At 41.8% G+C, this 9,069-nt stretch overlaps 1 non-coding gene across 1 annotated transcript; it reads left to right on the top strand.

Moving 5' to 3' along the window:
- Positions 1–6,494: 6,494 nt before the first annotated feature.
- On the top strand, positions 6,495–6,601 carry LOC131486404 (U6 spliceosomal RNA). The gene has a single exon (XR_009249315.1). It is a non-coding gene; the product is annotated as a U6 spliceosomal RNA (small nuclear RNA).
- Positions 6,602–9,069: the final 2,468 nt, after the last annotated feature.

Here is a 9,069-nt window from a genome sequence, read left to right as displayed (position 1 = left end):
CCTTCAATGCAGTTATTTCACCATTACTTACTTGTTCTTTATTACCTCCATATGCATTGTGTGAGTTTATGCTTGTATGTTTATATAAATTCTTATTATTCAGGTTCATAAAATATCCTTTATAAGAGGAAATATACATGGCTGACCCAGATGAACAAGAGATGTTTCATTTCTCAAGAAAAGCCTTCTGTGCATCCTGCCACCTCCCTGCTCCATGAGGTTTACCCGCGGGACATAATGGTCCTAAAAATTGGAGCAGCTGCTTGGTTCATAATTTATTGACCTACTGTGCACATACCAAGTGGGTCTTAACTATAACCAGCTGGAACTGTTTTTGTCAAAATCAGATTTTGAATCTTTCACTTGATGAAAGATTCTAGGATGTTTTTCTGATGCTCACAATTGTGTGTACCTGTGTCTATATACCTGTCTGGTTGTCTGTCTGTCTGTCTGTCTGTGTATGGAAAAAAAGGGACAGAACACATGGACAGGAACTCAGGTGAGTGGATTTCATACTTTTTATTAATCACAAACATATTTTCTTCTTTTTTTTTTTTTAAATTTTTTTTTCAACGTTTTTTATTTATTTTTGGGACAGAGAGAGACAGAGCATGAGCGGGGGAGGGGCAGAGAGAGAGGGAGACACAGAATCGGAAGCAGGCTCCAGGCTCCGAGCCATCAGCCCAGAGCCCGACGCGGGGCTCAAACTCGCGGACCGCGAGATCGTGACCTGGCTGAAGTCGGATGCTTAACCGACTGCGCCACCCAGGCGCCCCATCATATTTTCTTCTTTAGCAAAGTTGGGCTGGCATATCCAACACTTGTCTGAAAAGGAAAAAGTTGCCATTTATATTAAACCACAATTCCAAGGTCAAAAGCAGCCTGAACCTACAAAAGATTATATTTTCAAGATAAAAAGCTGTTAAAAACTGGTCTAGGAGGAATATGTTATCTCTGTTGGGCAACTACAATTAGCACATATTTTATATCATTTAAAAATAAATATTAAGTGGTTTTAATCAAGCCATTCTTAATCTGAAAAGGTCAACAATTGGGGAATATGACAATGTTCTCTCCACAGCCCTTCTCCTGAAGTTAATAAACAAACAAGCTGTAAAGAGTGGTTGCTAACTTTGGTGAGGGGTTATGGACTCTGGAAATCTAATGAAAGATATGAACACTCTCCACAGGAAAAAAACCCCACAATTTTACATACAATTCCCAGGGGTTCGTTGACCATCTGAAAGCTACCCATGAGTCCCACATTAAGAATCCCTTCTCTAGGGGTGCCTGGGTGGATCAGTCGTTTAAGTGTCGAACTCTTGGGTTTGGCTCCAGTCATGATCTCACCGTTTGTGAGTTTGAGCCCCTGAGTTGGGCTCTGTGCTACAGCATGGAGCCTGCTTGGGATTCTCATTCTCTCTGCCCCTATCCCCCCTCAAAATAAATAAATAAACTTAAAAATAAAGAACCCCTTCTCTAAAGGAGACACAACATGTGACCATGATTTAAAGGAAGTCATGGGGGTTTTAACTTATTAAAGAACCTTTGAAATTACTTATTCCAAACTCTCATTTTCTAGATGTGGACAGAAATCTTGTTGAAAGTCACAGGACAAGTTGGTGACAGAATTAGTAATTTGAATGCTATTTTAAATCCATTTCCTTAGAAGCAGACCCTTCAGGGACAATGTTTTGTAGGAAAGTGATTTATTAAGGAGGTGCTCCCAAGGAAGACAGGCAAGGGTGTGGAGGTCCAGGACAGAGAAAAGGAGGTCAGGCCAGGGTGCCTCTCAGGCAAACACCTGTTGTAGGAGGTGGGGTACCATGGGGAGCTCTGGAATGTAAGACATGCCCAAGGAATGAGTCAGCTTTCCTACCTGTACATCCTCATCATGGGTTAAAAGGGAGGAAGAAATGAACTCACAAGAATCAGTAGCCTAAGGACACTCCTCCAAAAAAGAACTGTATATGTCAGGTGAGGACAGAGCTCAGCAAGAGTAAAAGGGGACCTCAAAGGTTGCCAGGTGGAAGGTAGCTAATGTGACAGCCAAGCTTTCTTGAACCCATGCTGCTTCCCCCACCCCCAAAGAGACACATATAAGCTTTTTAGTAAGTGACTCAATGCCTGCTTTCCCAAGATTAAAAATTAATGGATGCATAATATTTATTTTAAATTTTAGTCTGAAGCATGATAAAGGTTCCCAGGCCTTTAACTGTAAGCCCTGTGCAGAGTGACACCAATGACAAGGACTGCCATACAGATAGCTTCCTTCTGAAGGATCCATCATACTTGGCGACCCAGGACCGCATTCTGCCCCAGTCTGTAAAGCCACCATAAACTCTGCCGCAAATAGCACACCACCTCCAACCTTACATATGCCTCCAACAAAGGCCAGACAAGCTTACTTTGTTTCTGCAGAGCACTTTATTTTCTGGGGTTGCAATTCCCTTTTCCCTGCTGAGCAACATAGCTGCATTGCGGGAGAGACCCTACACGGTGCTTCTTAGTCTTGAAACGTCTCCCCTCACCCACCGCGCCAACAGAAACGAAGTTTGGCTTTACTTAAGTAACAAAATCCTGAAGACCGAAGCCATGCCATTGGAGTCCCTGCTCCGAGGCTACAAACTACCAGAGAAAAAGATCAACACCCCAATAGAAATCTAGGTAACAGAAATGAAAAGACGGTTGGGAGGGTGAATAGACTCACCGACAATGGCCAGACCATACATGAAAATAGAAATCGAATCCACGTTGGATAGCAATCAGTCCAGGAAGCCAAAACCACCATCTCTGCAGCAGCTGACCCCAAACAGCCAGGACTTAATCAATAATTGATAGCTTCCCTAATTTATGCCCCTGCATCTAACTTAGGACCTACCAGAGAAAGCCAAATATGTGCCCCTGACCAGTCACATAGGATGCTGGCTACTAGTTAGCCAGCTGCAGCTTCCCCAGGCCAACAGCCTGTAGTCAGGGCACACCTGACCTGAAGCCTTCCTGTTTTCCCACTACAAATCTTTCCAATTCCTCTGCCTACCTTTGAGTCTCCACCAAACACAACAAATGGTGGCCGGTTCCCTTGCTCTAGCAAGCCTTTACTTGTTCTCCCTTGGGTACCCCTTGTTTATTTACACACAGTTCACAGGGAAAATACAAAATGTCAATAAATGTGGGGAGCTTAATATAGCCATGAAGTGTGCTTTTTTTTTTTTTTTTTTTGCTTGATTGGGAAGGCGGTTTGAAAGTATTAAGCAAAAGGTGAAATATGCATGCCCTTAAACCTAATCCCAGTAACTCATTTTGCAGAAATTGTCTCCTAAATACACAAAGGTATGTGCAAAGATGTCCCATGTTTAAATATTTGTGCAAAATAAATGTCCAAAGGGGGCTGCATAGAATGTGGGAGAACCGTACAGTGGAATTCTGTGAGATAACCCAAAGAATAAGATGTCGGAGATGAGTAGATGGCTGGGAAACATAGACGGCAGAACGTTGTGGTTGTGTGGTTGGGTACACCTCTCTGGCTGCTTCACACAGCACCGATAATGGTGCATCCCAGAAGTGGGGCTGGAGAATGGGAGAGGGCCTTTCACTTTATACATTTCTCATTGTTTGCGGTTTTGAGATGATCATGTATTACCTTGGTAATGAAAATATTAAAATAAAAAGAATCCGCTGGGAAATGCAGTGGCTTGCATGAAATGTGGTCCTGAGAACATTATTCACTCTGTCACCTATTTTCTCACTTCTCCACATATTGTGGCTGAGTTATGCAGAATAAGGCATGGGCATTGATTACAGCTTTGATTCCTGGAACAATAGCTGAGATAATGAGGAGCCCACTTCATTGACAATACCCAGCCACACCTTGGCCTCGAGACAAACACTGGTGCAGGTGCTGGAACAATCACATCTCATTTATCTGCCATTGTCCAGGAAGGAGCCCTGGTGAAATTTCTAAAATAATAGAGGCTTACCATCTGTTTAAAGTGCCAACATATTTTTTTTAATGTACTCATTTTGACAGAAATCTTTCTTAAAAAGATTCAAACTCTTACTTTCTCCTAGAGAGTACAGTGATCGTAATAAAGTCAATTCTTGATGATTTGGAGCATAGTGCTGACCACTGAGCCCTGAGCAGTGACATTTCAGCGCCCTATCTGGGAGAGATCCCAGTGGACGGGGAAGCTTCTTTTACTTTGAGTCCTCACCAATCCCCGTGATGTTAAATTCTTTTCTGATTTGAAAATTTCTGTGGCTTTTCTCACTTCTAGCTGTCCTTTAAAGATAATATACCTGTTGGATCCTGCCCTGTCTGGAGGAGCTCTAGCTATTGTTTATACCTCATTTCCTTTGATGCTCCATCCCAAAGAGGAGCCAGAGTAAAGGCACAGGTGAACATAGTCTCTGGGAGGTGATCCCAGGATACAGAGTGAAAGAGAGAGGGAAGGGAAGGCAGCCAGCAAGAGGGGGTGTTAAAGAGCAGGTTACCACATGGACAATGATAACTTGCAATCACAATGGGGACACAGCCTGGGGATACACCTTATTACTGTGTCACTGAGGAGTGAGGAAATTGGAGTATTTTTTCACCACCTAGTATCCTTCCTATCTTCCCTGATTGAGGATTGCTGCGGGGATTGAGGGAAAGTCCGATCTTCAGCACTTTGGGTCTGCATCTACCTGGCTGTGCCAGGTAATGCCTTCAAGCAGAAAGACCCAGGAACCAGCCAAGATGATATGAGCAGAACACTAAAAGTCAGCTACACTCTTATACAAGCAAATGAAGTCAGCAGTACTACCCCTTTTTACATATTAGGGAAACAAGGTTATGAAAGGTTAAACTATCTGTCCAGGGTCACACAGTTAGCCAATGACAGAGCTAGGATTCTATCCTAGGTTGAACTGGCCCCAGAGTTTTTCTCTGCTATCACAAATGGCTGCTGTGCACCCAGGGGCCTCTGGGGACCCTTCTAAGTGGTCACCTTCTGAAAAATCAGCTGACCCAGACTATTAGACCTGAGAAGATATGACTCTTGTTTCCTGATATATCCTGGTTCCTAGAACATTACCTGACATGTGGCATGCACTTACAAGTGAATGAATGAATGAGGCTAAACTCTGAAATGTCTTCAGGGGTCTAATTGCAGGTGTTAATGGGACTGGGGAGGATTACAGTTCATTGCCTAGTAGTGTAGCCACTTACTCCTAGGTTCCTATGTGTATTTCCCATTCATTCTTTCTTTCTTTCAACTAATATTGGTTCATTCAACTATAGATACTGAGTATCTATTATACACAAAGCACCATGCTACATGCTATATTTTCAGTTGAGAGACAATTATTCCTGAGCCTGCCTCCATGGAGTTCACAGTCAAGAGAAGGGGGCAGGCATTAATCAAAAGAATCATGCAAATTACATCTGAAAAAGCCTCTTGTTCACATTTAAATTTACAGGAAAAAAAAAGGTAAGGAGAGTGGAACATGTTAGACATGACCCAGAGAACTGTCAGTGAAATCCAGACTCTATGAAACTCTATAGGACAAATAATCCACTTCAACAAATAAATTTCAATGGGAGAAAATGAAGGGGTGGAGAGAAACACCTACAAATTAAGAGATTTAAAATACATATCAATTAATCACACTATGTGACTCCTATTTTGATGCTAATTCAAACTAACTATAAAACTTATGTAAGATAACTAGACATTTGGAATGATTGGATATTTGTTATTGAAGAATTATTGTACTTATTTTCAGTGATAGTGTTATAGTTGTGTTTAGAAAAGAAGAGGCTTTCTTATTGAAGAATTATTGTACTTATTTTCAATATGATAGTATTATAGTTGTATTTAGAAAAGAAGAGGCTTTCTTGTTAAAAGACATATAATGAAGTATTTATGGATGAAATAGGATGTCTCAGATTGGCTTCAAAAGGAAGGAAAGATGTGGATATGACTAGATTTCCCATGAGTTGACAAAATGTTGAAACTCATAACGGTGGCTTGGAAGTTCATGATACTATGTTGTCTACTTTGGTATGGTTGAAATTTTTCACAATATAAAGTTTATAGAAAGGATCACACAAATATTTTGTTATAAACCAAGGATCAAGGATGAGGAACCATGAAGATTGGAACAGGTGAACCTGATAGGCAGGCCCAGGAAGGTTTCCCTGGCAAGAAAGGGTGTTTCCTTTTCTGTATTGATTCTATTTATTTAAAAATAATATTTTTGGAAATATATTTTTGAAACCATTTTCCTTTCCTCCCCCCTCCCCTTTTTTCTGGTAGAGAAACTCTTCAAAGTACATAATACTAAGTGGGAATATATTTTTTCTTGTCTCTATATTTGCAAAAGTGCTTATTTTCTTTCCTAACTTGAAATTTGTTGGCTTGAGTGGAAAACAGAAGGAGATCCAAGGATGTCATTATCCTAATAAAACCTTATTGCCTGAATATCCATCACACATTAAACAATTACTGAGAGTGCTAGCTTCAGCAGCACACGTACTAAAATTGGAAGGACACAGAGAAGACTAGCATGGCCCTTATGTAAGAAAGACATACAAAATTGGGAAACAATGCATATTTTGTGTGTCTACGTGGGAAGATGGATGTTTGCTGAACCTCTTGAGGTAACCATTTCACAATATGTGTAAATCAAACCATCACACTGTATGCCTTAAACTTATACAGTGATGCATGTCAACTATTTCTCAGTAAAACTGGAAAAAACATAATTACTAGATTCTTTGTGGAAAGAGGGTTAAGGGGTTTTAAATTAAGGCCACACATTCTTTGAAGCCCCTCCCATCTAGAGATATAGACTGTATCCCCTCCCCTTTGAGTCTGGACCAGCTTGTGATTGCTTCAACCTGAAGAATGCAGTGAGAGTGGTTAAGGTGTGACCTCTGAGGTTGGAAAAGCCTGGGAAGCTTCACCTGTTTCTCTTGGGACATTCACTGTAGGAGCCATAGCTGCCATATAAGGAGTCTGATCAACCCAAGGCTACCATGCTGGGAGGAAGCCCTGGCTGTGTGGGGCAGCCCCATGTGGGTGCTCTGATTGACAGTCCCAGCTGAAGTTCTAGCCTTGCTAGCATCAACTACCAAACCTGTGGGTAAGGAGGCCTCTAAGTGACTCCAACCCCCAACTGGTTAGTTACCCTTAGCCATTAAGTCTTCATAGCTTCATTCATCCCACATCATAGAGCAGAGACAAGCCATACCTACTATGCCTTTTTTGTGTGTGTGAGCAAAATAAAATTACTTCATGACACTAAGTTTGGGAATGGTTTGTTATATAGCTATGGCAACCAGAACAGAGGGCCAGCAGGAGGACTGGTAAGTGGGTACTCTTAGAATGCATTTAATAAGGGACCTCAGTGCTCACAACAGCTGTGGAAGAGCTGGAGGTAAGGAAGGCAGGGGCTACCACTGGACCACACTGCTGCAGCAGGAGGTCATGAGACTATGTTCACTCCTGCCCTCACAAATGCCACCAGAACAGTCTTCTCACACACATCACTGCAAACTGGGAGGTCACAGGCAGCCTGTCAACCATCATCTCTGCAGAGGTACCCTCCACATCCCTTCCACCATCCAAATTTTGCATGAATAAATAACACTGGCAAAAATTGAATTTAGAATCCTAGCTGCAAGGGAGCCTGGAGAGGCTAAGAAGTTTAGTTTTCAGACTTCCAGCTTCTACAGTGCAGTGGGAGTGGGACAGAATTAGGTGAAAGTAAAAAACCTTGGCCCTGGAGAGTTCTTTCTCTTCTTGGAGGTAGAAGGAGAACCAGGATGAATTCAGGTTTTCCATTTTGATATTTACGAATGTAAAGCATTTATTTAAATCCCCTTTAGAAAATAATCAAATTTTCATTTTACAGAAGAGGCAGGGCTTGGAGAATAAACAATCTGCACAGTGAGAACACATAAGCAGAACCAGGACCAGGTAAAATGGCAGGTGCTGGAAAGGAGACCTGGGTCCCCAGCTTAGAGGAGGAGGTGACACTGGAGAGGGGCAGAGCAGGGCTGGCCTCCATCACCACCATCACACCTGTGAGGTCTGCCACTTTGCTATTAGGCAATCCCAGGGTCTGGGGAATAGGAGTTCACCTTAAGGACTGGATAGGACTAGAGGTAACCAGTACTCAATATTTCCTTACATCTTCGTTGTCACACCTTCTCTCTGAGCCTTAATTCCCTTACTAATAAAATGGAGAATAGCTTATAGACTCATATTATAGGAAAGCATACGTGAAACCACATAACAGATCATCCTCTATCCTCTCTGATAAGTGTCCTTTCCTTCCTGACATGAGGCAGTAAATGGTTGTAAATGAGATATCTGACATAAAGAGTTTCTCTTTTTTTAAATTTGTTAAAATTTTATTTTAAAAATAAAATAAATAAAATTTATTCATTTTTTGAGAGACAGAGACAGAGCATGAGTGGGGAAGGGGTAGAGAGAGAGGGAGACATAGAATCCGATGCAAGCTCCAGGCTCCAAGCTGTCAGCACAGAGCTTGAACTCACAGACCGTGAAATCATGACCTGAGCCAAAGTTGGACACCCAACCAACTGAGCCACCCAGGTACCCCAAAGAGTTTCTCTCTTAATCGTATTTCTCCACTTCTTGAACACAAATGGTAGCATTGTGGTGTCTTTTCTCTTTTCAATCCTTCCCATGCTTTTTCCTCCAGAAGTACCAACATGAACTTGTAGAATCTCTCCTTTGAAAAAAGTGTCATGGAGCTGGGCACACATAACTGAACCAATAACTTTCAATTTGCTTTTCTAGTAGTGTATCTGAGGTCCCAGATAATTTTCTCCAAAGCTTCTCTAACCTCTCAGCAGCTGGTGTTTCTTATAACCCCATTATACACCTGGATGGGTCTGCTTGAGACTCTTCTATCTTCAACTACCTAATGAGCCATTGTGATCAAGAGGGCACCTTCAGCTGGCCTTACAACGCACCATGATGGTAAGTAATGCTTAGTCAAGTTGTTCTCATCATCACCTTGCAACAAGCTCTTGAAAAACATGAGGACTCTTAA

Source organism: Neofelis nebulosa, chromosome 9 (assembly GCF_028018385.1).
Source record: "Neofelis nebulosa isolate mNeoNeb1 chromosome 9, mNeoNeb1.pri, whole genome shotgun sequence".
NCBI classification, from domain to species: Eukaryota; Metazoa; Chordata; class Mammalia; order Carnivora; family Felidae; genus Neofelis; species Neofelis nebulosa.
The sequence above is the reverse complement of the archived record's forward strand: the minus strand, read 5'-3'. Positions and strand labels throughout refer to the sequence as shown.